The 16,714-nt window shown below is 49.1% G+C and overlaps 1 protein-coding gene and 1 long non-coding RNA gene across 4 annotated transcripts in view; one reads left to right on the plus strand and one right to left on the minus strand.

The window, feature by feature from the left end:
* Positions 1-16,714, plus strand: part of ZHX2 (zinc fingers and homeoboxes 2) — a 172,665-nt gene that overhangs the window by 30,097 nt on the left and 125,854 nt on the right. The gene's annotated exons all lie outside the window — the stretch shown is intronic.
* Positions 2,966-5,030, minus strand: LOC141276934 (uncharacterized). Its single transcript, XR_012327331.1, has 3 exons — positions 4,900-5,030; positions 3,875-3,972; positions 2,966-3,765 (listed from the first exon to the last, which is right to left on the minus strand). It is a non-coding gene; the product is annotated as an uncharacterized lncRNA (long non-coding RNA).

Consider the following 16,714-nt stretch of genomic DNA (forward strand, 5'->3'; position numbering starts at 1 on the left):
ACGAGCACAAAGAGCCATGGCAGATTCCTGGGGGCATCACCTTAGACTCGAAAGATATTAGAAAAACCAGTTTCTAGGACTGAGTCTCCACTAAAAAGATTGTTTTCATTCTCTGGCATCTGGCTGGCTGTGCCAGTTTTACTAGCTTCGGTTGCCGAGAGATTGACACCATGAGCCACATTTAGGAGTTTGTGTTGATATAACTGTTGTGGAAAAGCACATATTGGTCCCCACCATCTATATGCCTGCGACTAATTTTTTTTTCTCTCTGCCATTTCGTGCAACTTTTGCTTACAGCCTACTTGGCCTAATTGACGCATTGGCTCAGGCCTCCAAGACTGCCAACGTGGAGCCTTGGATCAGTGAAATCAGTTATGACAGACCTGATTATTTACAAGAAAATAAAAGTCACTATAATTAGACCTTCAAAGGAGTACATTTAGGTAGAGAATGAGAAAGCTCAAGTGTAACCTTAGCACGATGTGTTTGGATGTCAGCCCTGAGCAGGTCCTTCTCTGCTCCGTGAAAGGAGGTACTGGGGTGGCTGACACCCTCCTCAGACATGGCCACTTATCAATGCTCAGGACGTAGCTCTCGAGAGATGGAAAGGTGGGCTGATAGAACAAGCATTACATTTGGCACCAGAAGTGGTTTCAGTTCTCAACTCAGCCACTTGTCCTCAATATTGATTTCTTTTATTCAGTTGTAAAATGGGGATAAGAAAGAAGCCCCATCTCGTGACAGGTTGTGAAAATTAAAAGTGATCAAGTAAGACAGGTGTCTAGCCTTGTGCTTGGCATAAGGCAGCAGGCAGAAAGCGCTGAGTGGTAGACGTTCTTACCCCTCTTGAGCATAGCACCTGACCTCCCTGAGCCTCGCTTTTCTTCATTGGAAAATATAGATGAAACCATCTCATACAATGGATGTGAGCACTGGAGGACATGAGGGGTGTGAAAGGGGTTTCATAACCATCTGTGGCCGTTCATGTGTCCGTCTTCCTATTATTATTTTTTAAATACCCATAGTAGTTATCACTTACTGTGTGCATCAGGGGCCAGGCTCTGTAGTAAGAAGGATCGATTTCTTCATTAGGTACAGTAAACACAGTGCCTGGGGCCCACAATACTTTTAGGGCCCCAGAAAACGTTTCATTTTAATTTCTCTTAAAATTAGAAGAAAAATGAATATAGTAATAATGACTTTAAAATCAAATATTAAAATCCTAAACAATAATAAACATAACGATTAATCCAACCTGGAATATATTTGTCTTTATACCAACATAATATTAAAACCTAATTTTTTATGGGGTTTGAGTTTTTTTTAATGCGGGAAGGGACCCACAAATGCAAAAGTGCCTAGGGCTCCCAAATTTACGATGCAGCCTTTGCTGTGGAAACTTTACAAGTGCTAGCCTGGTCATTCTCCGGAAGGTTGTTTTTTTTTTTTTAATTCTCATTTTACAGGTGAGGAAATCTAAGCTTAAGGAGGTTAAGAAACTCATCCAAAGTCACATGGCAAGTAAAAGCCTATATTATATTAGTCAGGTTGAACTAACAGCTGTAACAACCCCCAAATTTTAATAGCTTAACAGTTTAGGAGTCTGTTTCCTGCTCACACCACAGTTTGGTGTGTATGTCTGCAGGCAGTGTTCCACACAGTGATTCAGGGACCCAGGCTCCTTCCCTCTTGTGGCTGTCTCCCTCTAGTCCTGGGGGCTCTGTCTATTCAGTTGGGAGATGGAGAAAAGTGAACCGCAAGTGGGAGGTTTTTAGGGGCCATGCCTGGAGTTGGCCCTCATCACTTCCACTCAAATTCCCCTCAAATTTCGGAAAGCTGTCACATGACCACCTGTCACTGCAAGGAATGCTGGGAGTAGTCTAGCTGCTGCCTGGGAGGAAAAGGAGAACATGTATACTGGGGAGCACTCTCAACCCCTGACACAGCGACAGTGTTGGATGCCAGCCCAGGTCTTTTGTACACAAAGTCCACGCTCTTTCCACTCAACTGGTTCTTGTCACTTTTAACTTCCACAAAGCCTCTTTATGGGCCCTTTTCTCCAGCCAGACTCGCCTACTCACTGTTCCCAGGACCAGACCTTCGCCTGCTCAGTCCCAGTTGCTGCGGTAGTGCTAGGAAGAGACATGCTCCGAAAAGAAGCTCCTCCCTGCCCTGGATTCGCTTTCAGGTTACCCTGAGAAAGCTGCTGTCTGTATCTCCCAATCCCGGGCTCACTGGCTGCTTCTGGGCACATGCAGAAGCCAGTGATCGCCTCCTCAGTGTGAGAAAAGGGGGCTCAGCAGAGGGCTTCAGCGGCAGGAGGAAAGAGTTTTGAGCTGGAGACTTGGCTGGACCATGAGCCTTGGGCAAGACATCAGCAGGAAGTGGGTGGCACCCAGTGATCATGCAGCACTAAAGGGCCGCAATCCTGGTATTAATGGGTCATTTGCCAAAAGTGACTCACGTGGGCTGTCCCTAATCTATCAATGTGTGTTGCCTTTGAACTCATGGGATCCTAAGGGACAAAGCTGCTGGAGCCAGCTGGAGGCTAGATGCCCTGTGGCCACTGCCTGTAACTGTTGGGCAAGCCCAGTGACCCTGGCAGTGTTCCAGTAGTGCCAGTGTTGGTGGGAACTCAGCTCCTTTAGGAGGGATTTATTCCTGAGTTGGAATAAACCCCTCCTCCAGGAAGCCCTCTATGATCCCCACCTCTTCAGAACTCAAGGGCACTTGTTGCCGTTCCACCTATAGATAGGCCCTGAATTGCTTTGTGACCTCATTCATAGTCACCCTCTCTTTATCTGCTGTTGGCCTCAGAGGCAAGGAAACTGAGACCGTGGCCAGAGCCAAGTCGTCAGGGACACTCCTGAGCACTTTGTAGGCATCACAGACTCAACAGCATTTAGTCAGTTCTAACATTTCATCCAGATTCACATCCAGGACTAGTTTATTGTAAGAAGAGGAGTGGTACCCAGGCAGCATCCTTCTTCCTTTTTATTTGAGGGGAAAAGCACACTTTTTATTTAAGTGATGGGAAAAGTACACTAAGGGGAAAAAAGATTTTGTCTGTAGTCATCTGAAACATTCATGGTCATCCCCTCGTCTTTGTAAGGTGAATACAGTCACAGTGGATACCTGTGTCTGTGTCCAAAACAATACAGCTTCAATCAGATCTGGTCATGTGCCCTGGCTGCCATCGCCAGCTGATAGACACTGGACCCGTTCCCTCATTTCTCTCTGCCTGTTTCCTTATCTGTCAAGCCGAGATCCGACTGGGGCTAGCTCGTGGGGTGGCTGTGAGTTTAAAATGAGAGCATATCAAGACGACACTTGGCACGCAGCTCTCCTCCCAGCCCCCCTCGGTCTCTAGCACAGGCGCAAAACCTTGCTTCAGAATGTGTCTTGCAAGAAGACTTGGCATCCAGGACGCACCCTGGGAAGAATTTGTTTTTGTTTTAATGCCGAGGACGTTTGCATGAAAACAGGATCTTCGTTGCTTAGGAATTGATCAACTCCTGCTGCTGCTTTTCCTCTGCTGAAGTGCTAGTCCCATATTGGTCACAGGCGAAGGAGGAACGGTAGGGATGCCTGGGACCGCCGCAGATACAGGATCGTGGCCCCTCGGGGCTGGTTTCGGAGGCCACGGAGTCAAAAGAGAATCAGGAATCCATCCCAGGCTGAAAAGAGCTGGCAAGTAAAGGGTGCCTCAGCCGAAGGACTGCCACGTGAGTGAAGATTTTCTGCAGGTCTACTGTGTTCTGGATGCTCAAGGAAGAAGAGAAGAGACAAGGAGTTTAAGGCATGGCCTCCACCCGCAAGGATAAAAATGTAACAAAGAAGGCGGCAGGCAAGAGTGATAGGAACCAGTACGTACAGCGGAGAGACTGGGGGTCAGGAGCCGGATAGACTCGGGGGTAGACACACGGCTTAACCTCTCTGCTCCCCAGTTTCGTCACGGACAAAGTAACACCCCTATGAGGATTAAATGAGAAGCTACGTGTTAAATGCCTGGCATTGAGTAAGCACTCAATAAAGCCAAACTGTTATCATTAATATTAATAATAACCATTCATCATAAAACCAGATACTCTCCATCCTACGGAAGAGATAGCCAGAGGACCACAGAAGGCTGTTTAGAGGAAGGACCTGAGCTTGATTTGTCACAGCTGTGCCCCCTGCAGACAGTTCTGGGGGAGGTTTGGGGATGTTTTCCAAGACATCGAAGTCAAACTGCTTACAGGAACTTGGAGGAGGGTTTCCAGGACTTCTGGTCCGTAGGCACCCCAACCCGACCCGTTTGTGGCCCCAGCCTGGTCCCACGGACATCGGCACAGAAAGGACAGAGAAGAGCCCAGAGCGACAGCTCAACCGGTCAGGCCCTTCCTGTTTGCCTCCACGCTTGGCTTCCAGAAGGTAGTTGGGTGTTTGTGTCCAAATGCCCAGGAGAAGCCAGACGCCTTTCTCTTTCTGTGTCCTTTATATATGCTAATCAAAGCCGACAGCCTGCAGAAAAGATCTGCTTGGCAAAGCCCCGCTCCCTTGCCTTGGCCTGCGCACCCTCCCCAGCCTTCCCCTCCCATCTGCCTATCCAGGGGCGTCCATAAATCCAGCTTTCGGAGCCCTTGGGGGCTGGCAAGGCCGCCACGGACCTCAGTCACATCGCAGTGGAAACAATTGAAAACCACTTGGCAAAACTATGGGGTGATCTAATGTTTTATAGCAAGAATACGTTTCTTCCTCCCCATTCTTATTCAAGCCTTGGGGGGAAAGCCGGCTGCCCTCCAAGCTTGGTCAGGCTGGTACCCCAGGGTTCCTGGCTCTTTACCCCCCACACCCCACCGTCTCAGCTCACCCCGCAGCAGGGTGTCACAGGCCCTGGAGAAGCAGATCCGGCCTTACCTTCCTGAGTCGCCTGGCTGCCTTGGTCCCCTCAGAGGTGAGGCTGTGGCCACAGGGGCCTGTGGGGAGGCCCATATATGGAGCCTGGAGAATGTGGGTTCTGGCAGGTGGCCTGGAAAAAAATGGCCGTGTTCTGAGGGTGAACTCCGCTGGATTATAAATAGCACTGTCTCCCTCCCCTTCCAACTCGCGATGTCTGTCACTGCAGGGCTGACAGTTTAAATTCAAGAGGACCGAGCAGGACAGGGGGGCGGGGAGTGGGGAGGACGGGGAGATGCCAGATCGCGCAGGAGGTTCAGCTGCTGTCTTGGGATTGATAAAGAGAATCATCACCAGCCAGACGATGGGGCTGGAGTGGGACACATTTGGGAGCAGCAGAATGACTACTGATTTAATGCATTTTCATAAGCCAAGTAAGCATTAGGGGAAAACAAAGAGAAGTTCTACGTCCAGGAGATGGTTTTAGAGAAGCTTTAGAGCCTCTAAAAAATAATAATGAAAATCAGCTGCCTCAAAATATAAAAGGTTTCTCTCTGGTTCTGAAAGGTCAGCTGTCCTGGCCTCCAAATCAAAACCCACGGCCAGGGCTTCCCTGGTGGCGCAGTGGTTGAGAGTCCGCCTGCCGATGCAGGGGACACGGGTTCGTGCCCCGGTCCGGGAGGATCCCACATGCTGCGGAGCGGCTGGGCCCGTGAGCCATGGCCGCTGAGCCTGCGCGTCCGGAGCCTGTGCTCCGCAACAGGAGAGGCCACAGCAGTGAGAGGCCCGCGTACCGCAAAATAAATAAATAAATAAATAAACCTACGGCCAGGTGCCCACAAAGGCCCATCCCTTGAGCCTTCCCCCAGGGGATTTCTCAGTGGGTTTTTGTGTCTCTCGGACACCGAGGAAGCAAGGGCACTCCTTCTCTACAAACCTCAGCACATTTTGCTCAACACAGGGAGGGTGATGAATTTAGAAGGCATTAGGAAATAAAGAAGTAAAGGAGTGTGCGGCCCAGGCTTAGAAAGCCAACCAGTCGCTCACACCTGGGGAATAGTGATGGCGGGGAGGTGTCTCAGCAAATTCTGAGTTCTGGAGGAAAGGCGGGCCGCTTCTGCAGGGTCCTTGTCTGTGTCTTTGGCTCTGCAAGGTGCTCCTGGGGACCAGCGGCCAGGTCTCCTGATTGGCTGCCCCTCCATCCATGGTAGAAACTCCGTGGTAGGAACGGCAGGAGCTCTGCTGGGCGTCTTGGTGGGACACACGTGCCCGGGAGGGCGTTGGGGGCTGGCAACCCCTCCATGGGTGTTGGTGATTCCTCTGTAAACAGGCAGAGCTGCCCACAGTCACTTGTGTCCTTCATCTCAGCACTTGTGGCTTTTGCGTCCATAGCAGTGATTTGGAAATGGGTTAAGTGATGGGTTTCTCCTCTCCTACCTTTATAATTCTCACTTCTTGTGCTCTATGGAGTGATGTTCGAAATTAAGCATGTAAAAAACAAGAAAAGAGGAGCAGGCAAACTTCTGTATCTTTTGGACGCACCTCAAAAGAAGGTCTCCAGACCCCACAGAAGGCAGGCACCGAGCAGAGGTGAGGTGTGCGTGGGTGGACATCGGAACTTGACTCCGGGTTGGATTTGGAAGAAGCATCTAAGGGAGCGGCGGTTTTCAGCTGCGCTTTAGGAGCGCTGTTGGGGGAGGTGCCTCAGAGGCCAAAACAAAAAGGGCCTCCCAGACCCTCGTGCCTATTTCAAGCAAAGTGGCTCCACGTTTACCTGTTTTAGGTATCAGATTGCATTTTCTTTTAAAGGATTTCATGCCTTAAAAAGTTTGCAAACCAGCATGGCAACTGGCTCTGTCATTTTAATGCTGGGTAAATGGAAGAGAGGGAAGGGGATTTTTCCCAAGGTCATGGCCCAAGGCCAAGACCTCTGACTGGGTACATGCTGTGCTCAGGGCTCTTCTTTTGGGAAGGGAAATCCCAGGGTGCTGGGACTGGGAGGGACCACAGAGAGCATCTTATCAACCCCCTTCCTTCAGTAACTGAGGCCCCGGGAGATGATGGGATTTGTTCAAGGCGCAGTCAGTGCCAGACCTGGGGCCTGAAGCCGTCTCAGATGCTCATAATAGAGGCAGGATGTGCCGTGAGAACCCAAAATGGTGGGTCTGATCCAATCCGTACAGCTTCCCAGAGGAAGTGACACTGAGCTGAGATGGAAAGATGATGAGTAGAAAGGTGACGAGGGCCAAGGAGAGCTTCCAAGCAGAGGAACCACACGTGTGCTTGGTCCTATGCCCCTCCTATTGCTCCCGGGAAGCAGGGGCTCGAAAGAGATGTCAGCTCTCGTGCAAAGGCTGCTCCCATATGTCTCTGCGTTGACCTCTTTGCGGAGGGAATGTGGAAAATGAGTGGCGTCACCACCTGCCAGGTCAGGCCGCGTCTGTGGCCTCTCAGAGCGGCCCCCTGGCAGCCCTGGAGCCCAGCTTATCAGGAACGGAGCCCGGGCGGGATGGCCGTTGCTGGGAGGCTTCCTGCCGCAGGATTTGAATACATAATGTGCCTCAGCTGATCTGAGCTGTGAGAAAGTCCAGACGGCCTGTTCCAGACAGGAGAGGACATCGCAGGGACGGCGGCGTTCGTTCTCAGGGCAACTCCCTGGGACTTCTTGCAGAGGATGTTAGTCTCTCTCTCTGGGCGTGGACTTCCCATGAGGATAGGATGTGCCCTGGTTGGGCCCCCGGTTCTTGTTTCTGGTCCTGGGGTGTAGAATGTATTCCTTTATCAAGACTGAAGGAGGACTTGGGTAAAAATCCCCGGAAATGGGAACATTGATCATCGTCACCCAGATACACTTTAAAAACAAATACAAGTTATCTATTTTATATACTCCAATAAAAAAACCCAAAAAATACGTGTTCTTTACGACGCAACATCCCAGGAAAAGGATTCCTGTTCTTCTCTTCCATTTTCTGGGACATGCGAAAAGTAGCACCTGCGCATGCCTGCAGAGCCCATCTCATCTAATCTTGGGCTCTCAGCTACTCTCCAGCAGCACCAAGGCGGAATCTGGGGCCGCCCAGGAGAGAGTGTGGGGATTTCTAAATCCACAAGTCCATCGGAGGAGACCTCCCAGTCACTCCCGTTTTCTGATATGCCTCCGGAGGGGGCACTTCTACGTGAGATGTCTTCCTTTGCGTTCATGAGATTCACAGCCTCCATCCTGACGTGCCCACTGCGGTCCTGCGAGCACGTGCAGACGCCAGCTTGACGCTTCAGGCTTTTCTCAAGGCCCGTCTGAGGAGCAGTTGTCCTGCGAGACGCTCTATGACAAAGGGTTCCGTTGTCGTGTTAGATTGGGAAATGCTGCACACTGATTCCTCCTGTGTGTTAGGACTCCGCTCAGGTAGCATCACCTCCGAGAGGTCTTCCCAGACCTCCAACCCCTTACCTGCTCTGTTCCTGCTTTCACATCCTCATTTTACACTTGTCTGTTTACCTCTGTGTTGTCCGTCTCCCCTGCACTAATGCTGCTCCCCCCGTTCTTGCTTGGCTGTCTTGTTCAGGACTGTATCCCTCGTGCCCAGAACACTGCCTGGTTCAATAAGAGAATGTGTCAAATGAACACATGGACCAATCAATATGTTCAAACGCTCAGGACTCCTTCATACATAATTCTGTTTAGCTCTATTTAGCTCAGTATTTTTTCATCCTTCTTTCCCCTTTATTTATTTATTTATTTATTTATTTTTGCGGTACGCGGGCCTCTCACTGTTGTGGCCTCTCCCCTTGCGGAGCACAGGCTCCGGACGCGCAGGCTCAGCGGCCATGGCTCACGGGCCCAGCCGCTCCGCGGCATGTGGGATCTTCCCGGATTGGGGCACGAACCCGTGTCCCCTGCATCGGCAGGCGGACTCTCAACCACTGCGCCACCAGGGAAGCCCTCCCCTTTTCTTTAAATGCCCAGCTCATCTCACGTCACGTAGGACCAAGTCACATTTGACCCTGAGAGGCCAGCCCTGACCACCCTGCCGAGAGTGGCAGGCCTCCCCGTCCCACTCTGTCTCGTCACCAGGTTTCATTTCCTCCGTGGTCTGCTGACCAGTGGAAATGGGCTTCTTCACTAGTTCGCTCACTCCTCTGCTCTGAATTCTACGAGGGCAGGGACCTTGTCTGTCCTGGTTCACCACTGACTCCCCCGTGCCTAGAACAGTGCCTGGGAAGTGCTCGGTAATGATTTGCTGCGTGAATAACCCTCTTTTCTGATTAACCCTCATCCACAGCCCATAGAACTTAAATTCCACCAAACACACTCTGGGACATGCTGTTTTCTGTCAACTCTCACCGCCAGTTGCCAGCCATCTGGTACAGCGGATGCTGTACCAGATCAAGACACCAAGTGTCAGAAAGGGAAGGGATGACAGAGGCCATCTACCCAGAGCCCCTGTTTTTTGGAGGGAGAAATAGAGGCTCTCAGAGGGCAGTTGGTACCGATTCAGGACTGGTCCACCAAGACTCCTGTCTCTTACTTGGGTTCTACTCCTGCCTTAGTTTCCCGGGGCTACTGTGACAAACTACCACAAACATGGTGGCTTAAGGCAACGCACGTGTTCTCTGACAGTTCTGGAGGTGAGAAGTCTGAAATGGGTCTCACTGGGCTAAAAGCACAGCGTTGGCAGGACTCTGTCTTCTGGAGGCCCTAAGGGAGAATTCATTTCCTTGTCTTTTCCAGATTCTAGAGCTGCCTGTATTCCTTGCCTCACAGCCCCTTCCTCCATCTTCCAAGCCAGCAGTGCCGACTGAGTCTTTCTCGAGCTGCTTCGCTCTGACTTTGACCCTCCTGCCTCCCTCTTTCACTTCTCAGGACCTTTGTGATTACACTGGGCCCATCCGGATAGGCCAGCATAATCTCCCCTTGGCAACAACCTTAATCACATCTGCAAAGACCCTTTGGCATGTAAGGGGACATATTCACAGGTACTGGGGGTTAGGGCGTGTCCTATTCGGAGGGGGCGTTGTTCCGTGGGCCACACCTCCCAACGCCTCATCTGCTTGTTGGCCCACCCTCAGGCGAATGTACGTTCTCCCCACATGTGCCCCAGCACTTTCTGCGTCTCTCAGTTGCAGTACTTGTCACGTCACTATAGCTCATTCAGTGTCTGGCTGGCTGGCTAGGCCATGACTGCCTCACGGGCAGGGCCTGGCCATCTCTGTGCTGGCTGTTGGACATTCCTGGCACTTAGAAAGCACATGGGGAGTGCAGGTTGCCTTGGCTGCGACCGAAGTGTTCCATATTCGTTTTACTGCACTCTCCCCATCCCCATTTCCATTCAACGACTGAAGGGGCCTCCCGCAGGTTCTGGTGTTCAAGTTCTGCCCTGGGGTCAGTCCTCACCGAGATCGAGAGAGACTCGGGCCACATCCACATTTTTTAGACTCCTGGCATGTTAAAATATGAAAAAAAATATTAAAACTGATTATAGAAATTGAAGATCTGTAAAATAATTAAACTAGCAGGTTAACTCTTTTGACATCCAAAATACAATGCTATAGAATCGTCTTGTAAGCTTCCTGCAGGTTTACATTTAAAATACATTAATTCAGGGTATTCTACCTGTGTTGTAGGCCCAAAGTCAGACAGCCACGTATGTGTGTTGTAGTCCCAAATTCAGATAGCCACATATGTGTCTTGCAGGGACTGTCAAAAGTTTAAGTGTATGCCCGTTCATGAAGGAGAGGCCTGGCCCAAGAAGCCTTCCTACTCACGTCCCCAGGCCTCTGGCCCTTGCAAGAGCCCATGCTTGGAATAAAGGCTGAAGGAAAAGCCTTTGGGATGCAATTTAATACTCAGGATCAGACCCTGGGCAAGTCACATCCCTCATCCAAACTACTTGTACTCAGCTGGCCTGGAGCCCGTGACCTCTAAATTCCCTTTTCACCAACATCTTATTACCTGGAGGGATCTAGGACAGATTCTGGTGACTGGTTTCAGGTTCTAATGCAGCCATGATGACAGTTTTGCTTCTGGCCTGAGCCAGTAAGTGACTGGATCACTGACTTTCCTTTCCTGGACATCCTAGCATTTTCCTTCTGTTCTCCCCAGCGTTCCTGGCCTTACAGAATCCTACAGCACTGGAACATTGGCACCTCAGAGAGATCTGGTCCTGTCTCCCCATCTGAGGTCAGAGGGTAAACCACCTTCCCCATGCATCTAAGTTGGGATTGAACCCCGGGTCTCCCAGCTGCTTGCCCCCTGATGTTTCTGCTACACCATATCAGGCTGGAAGGGGTAGGGTAGTTTCTTACTCTGCAGGGAGTACAGATTGAAAAGCACAGAAAACCCTGATTTTGAAGTAGCTTTGATGGCTTTTAGAAAGAAAACAAGACCAAAAAAAAATCATAAATAGTTGAAAATAATTTGTATGTTTGTGTGTTATATGCTTTTCTATTTCTTTTTTTTTTTTAACATCTTTACTGGAGTATAATTGCTTTACAATGGTATGTTAGTTTCTGCTTTATAACAAAGTGAATCAGTTATACATATACATATATCCCCATATCTCTTCCCTCTTGCATCTCCCTCCCTCCCTATCCCACCCCTCTAGGTGGTCATAAAGCACCCAGCTGATCTCCCTGTGCTATGCGGCTGCTTCCCACTAGCTATCTATTTTACATTTGGTAGTGTATCTATGTCCATGCCACTCTCTCACTTCGTCCCAGCTTACCCTTCCCCCTCCCCGTGTCCTCAAGTCCATTCTCTACATCTGTGTCTTTATTCCTGTCCTGCCCCTAGGTTCTTCAGAACCATTTTTGTTTTTTTAGACTCCATATATATGTGTTAGCATACGGTATTTATCTTTTTCTTTCTGACTTACTTCACTCTGTATGACAGTCTCTAGGTCCATCCACCTCACTACAAATAACTCAATTTCATTTCTTTTTATGACTGAGTAATATTCCATTGTATACATGTGTCACATCTTCTTTATCCATTCATTCATCTGTCGATGGACACTTAGGTTGCTTCTATGTCCTGGCTATTGTAAATAGAGCTGCAATGAACATTGTGGTACATGACTCTTTTTGAGTTATGGTTTTCTCAGGGTATATGCCCAGTAGTGGGACTGCTGGGTCATACAGTAGTTCTGTTTTTAGTTTTTAGAGGAACCTCCATACTGTTCTCCATAGTGGCTGGAGAGGGTGTGGAGAAAAGGGAATCCTCTTGCACTGTTGGTGGGAATGCTTTTCTATTTCTATGTCCTATTTTACAATAAAAACACATTTTAAAAGTCACAAAAACTAAACTAAATAAATGGGGTTCCAGGTCCTCAAGTCAGCTGGGAACTCTTTACTCCTTTCCTGAGCTCTTTCAGGGCTGTTCTCTTTCTATCCGCTTCATAAAGCCTCCTCCAGCCCCCTACCCACCGTGGCCCCTGCACGCCTGCATCTATGGCTTGGGCTGGTCCATCCGTTCATTCATTTGTTCCTCTGTCCATCGAGTAGTTATGACGGTCCTCGTTTATTTCATGCACCATGTACCCCTAGGTTGCCCGTGATGACATAGTAAAAATAGCACAGACCCAGGTGTCCAGCAGAGACCTGTGCTTCTCTCTGTCTTAACCTCTCTGGGCCTCAGATTGCTCATTTGCAAGTAAGGGGCCTGTCCTGAGTCAGGCTTGCAAACCCAAATGCATACAGAGGTCAGGCAGGTGAAGAGAATGAGGGAGGCTAGCTAGGGGTAAGTCACAGGAGTGGCGGCGACGTGGGCAAGTTAGAGCATCCACGCCCAGTCTAAAGCGGATACTGGCCACTGAACTCCCATTGACTGTTCCCATGCAGGGGTATGGATTCAGTGAGGCCAGGGAGCCCCTTATTCATTTTTTATGTTGGAAATCTTGATTTTTAGGAGGTATTCCCAAAATGTTTAAAGCAGTGTATAAAGTCAAAGAAAACATATCTAAGGGCCAAATCCAGCGTCAGCCACCTGTTTGCAAGGCCTGGGCCAGAGCCTCGGTAGGTTGCATTCCGGCTTTCCCACCCGGACAGGTGGGGATGCTGCCACGCCTGCCTCGCTTCCTTCGGGCGTGGATGTGTGTTTTTCCCTCTGCAGTCCAGGCATTTATTGTCCCTGGAAGATAGCAGAGGCTCAATTAAAGATAGCTATAAAGGGCTAGATCCCCGTGTTGTACTCCTGTGTGCTGCCCCTGTCCCACCAAGACCAGCACAGCGCTGGGTATACAGAGTAGGACCAGTAACGTGTACTTATTAAATAAACAGCAACTTTGAATGAGATTATGGAATCAGTTACGAAGTAGGTACAGAGAAGCCCGCGGATTTTGGCAAAATGGGTGTAATATTTGGTAAAGAGGCTGACCCACCTGAATCCTCTAAGAGAGACCCCTGGTCTGTAATTTATCCTCCTCCCTCGTATAGGTAAGAGAAATGGAGACTTGCTGGTTTATATCATTTTTTCAAAGGCTGCAGCAGCCCCTCCGGGCCTAAAGTAATTTATTCCTTCAAGCCATCAATTTGTCTCACCCCTTCTTTATTCCCTCCTTCATTGTCCCCTCTTCACCAGGAGGAGCTAGCAGACAACTCAAGGACATGTCTTACTTACCAGGGGCAGGACTTGGGCTTTGGGCAGAAAAGAAGCCCATTATGCCCCAAATCTGTGCCTGTGAGGGTGATCGCACCTTTTCGCAGCTGAAGGGAACACAAAGAAACACTTGAGCCAGTGGCATCGGCGGGAAAATGGGCCATTCTTCTCGCTGCGCCCCATTCCCACCAGCCCTCCGCTTAACCTCCAAGCAAGAGAGGCCCCAGTCTCTAGCAGGTTTCTCTGCTGGATACTCCAACAACGTATTAGCATATTTTGCATTTAAAAAGGACTTGGAAAATGAATTAAATGATTGGCATGGTGTTTCAAAAGGTTCTTCCAAACTACTAGTAATTGTGTGGTTTTAAAATACACCATTCCCGCCTGAAATACCCCAGGCCTGGCAGGCAGCTTAATCAGGAGACATTGTACCAGGCAGGGGTATATTTTAAGGCTCGTGATACCCAGTGATTGCCTGAACAGTACCTGGAGACTTGCTAAAGAGAACCTTGTCCTAGTTTTTCAGCAGAGCTGACAGTTCATTTTCCTCCCTTACAGAGCTGAGATTTACACCAATTTCAAACCTCTTTTTTAATGAAAGGGACTGGATCAGCCCTGTAATCATCTACTGAGGCACCAGGCAGTGTAGACAGTATCCCAGCTCTGACGATGAGCTAAGTGAGGTGGAGCTGGGTGCTAGGTTGGTCACTTATGGCACTGCTGTGGCCAGAGGGGCTCAGGGCGGGGGGCGGGGGGAGCACGAGTGTGATGGAAGCTTCCAGAACATGCTTGGGAAAATGCTATTCTGGTCCAATCTCCTCATTTTTCAGGTGAAGGAGATGGAACCCAGAAAGACTATTACTTGCCCAGGGTCACAAGCCCTTTTCACTCTTTCATGACAGTAGAATTCAGATCTCCTGACTCTTAATCCAGATTTGTTATTTTTTTCAAGTCCAGAGAAAAGAAAACCAATCAGGAGATCAGGGTGTGGGGTTGAGTAGGATTCCTAGGGGGAGGTTAGGAAGTCTGAGATGGAGGAATGTAGGAATGACAAGCTATGGGAGAACCTCCGGCTTTTTAGAAAAACCGAGGGTTGTTATTCATTATTCTAATTAATGATGATAATGATAAAGGTAATAATTGCTAACATTTGCGTGCTTTCTTGGAGCCAAGCGCTGTGCCCAGTGCTGTACCTGTGTTATCTCCTTTAATCCTCACACACCTCTGGGGAGCAGGTCAGTACTAACATAACCCTGTTTTACTGATGAGAAAACTGAGGCCCAGGGTGCCCCAGATCAGACTTCAGAATCAGAATCTTTAGGGAAAAAAAGGAGAGAATCCATAAGCAAGTGATCAGGAAATGGTAGGATGGGGCCAACAGCCCCTGGAAAGTATTAAGAACAGAGACAAGATGAGGGAGAAAAGAGCTGGAACAGAGGAGAGCCCTGGGGGGGCAGGTAGAAGGTTCCGGTCAAGAGTGAGGTGCAGTGTGCGTGGAACAAAGGGACTTCTGTGAAGTGGGCGCTGATGTCTGTGGGGAGGGCAGCTCTGACCTCAGGGCAGAAACACAGACCTGGGCTCAGGAGGAATGAAGCAAAAATTCCTGTAGAGTGTGTGTGCGTGCGTGAGTGTGTGTGTGTGTCCTCCTCCTACACACATCCCTCAGGAGCGACTGCCTTAAGGGAGGGTGTGTCCTCAAACCAGCTCAGCCTGGGTCGTTGTGTGGAAAAAGAATGAGAGGACTGATCGAAAGAAAAACCAAAACCTGGGACTACGGGGAAAGCCATGACTGAAGTGTTGCCCCCAGTGTCTGACCGCGGAACCTCAGGAGACGCCCTCCCACAACACACCTGTTTGACGGAGAGCCGCCCGTGCTGTCGTGAGATGACTGTGCGGGGTACGGATGGGAGTGGATGCACGGAGGCAGCCCCAGTGCACGTGGGCCGAGATGGACTATGGGATGGGGTGGGGGGCAGGGCGGTGCTGCCCCGAAGGGCTGCATGGTCTATTTCATCTGATATTTTCCCCACCCCTCCCTGAGGATGATGGATTGTATATGTGAATGGGCTCTTGGATGACTAGTGCCAGGTTGTTCTCATTGGGAACATAAAGTACAGTGGGTTTGGGGTCTACCAGGGTCTTGTGGGCTGGCTTCTGTTTTACACCGAGTATCCAGGAGATGGCAGATACTAATTCATTGATCCCACAGATTGAGGGTATTGATCTTCTTTTAAACAGTCATTGAAATACTGAATTTCAGCAAAAAGTTAGAAAACATTTACTTAACTCTGCACCAGTGATTGACTAGAATATTGCACGACTATTTTAATGTTGGTTATGAGAACTGTGTAATAATAAGGGTAGATACTTGCATGGGACATTAGGTAAAACGAGGAATATATAAAGGGTATGTGTAGTAGAAGGACATTTTTTAAAGAATCTGGGTATGCCCAAAGTCAGAGACGTTAAGTAACTTGCCCAAAGTCACACAGCTGTTGAGTGGCTGAGCCAGAATTCAACGCAGACAGAGTGCATCCTCTTAATCACCACTACACTACCAAGGGCATCTTATGATACACCTTTAACTCCAAATCTGCAAATCCAAAATCATTTGTTTGACTGCAGAATTCGCATGTAAGCGAGGCCCGTTACCTTTTACTCTCACTAAAGAACTTTAAGAACTTACAACAGTGGTTAGAGTGGTTGGAACTGTACTTTTCAGAATTTATTTAACGTGTTTATATTCCCTTTAGAAGGATATGCGCACATATACATTCATATAGATTAGAAAATAAGAATAAGAACAATATGAAAACTCTCCCACCTTATTCTAGGAGCAGGGCAAGAGTCTCTCTACTTAAGCACTGTTGGGACCCTTAGTCCCTTTGGGCTGCTATAACAAAATGCCATGGACTGAGTCTATGGTGTTTTGGGTATATGGCTCATAAACAACAGAAACTTATTTCTCACAGTTCTGTGGGCTTAAAGTCCAAAATCAAGGGGCTGTCAGATTCAGTATCTGGTGAGGGCCCACTTCCTGGTTTGTAGATGGCTGTCTTCTCGCTGTGTCCTCACATGGAGGAAGGGGCAAGGGAGCTCTCTGGGGTCTCTTTTGTAAAGGCACTAATCCCATTCATGAGGACCCCATCCTTATGACCTAATTACCTCTCTAAGGCCCCAACCTCCTAATACCATCACCCTTGGGCATTAGGATTTAACATATAGATTTTGGTGGGGGACACA

Source organism: Tursiops truncatus, chromosome 17, assembly GCF_011762595.2.
Source record: "Tursiops truncatus isolate mTurTru1 chromosome 17, mTurTru1.mat.Y, whole genome shotgun sequence".
Taxonomy (NCBI): Eukaryota; Metazoa; Chordata; class Mammalia; order Artiodactyla; family Delphinidae; genus Tursiops; species Tursiops truncatus.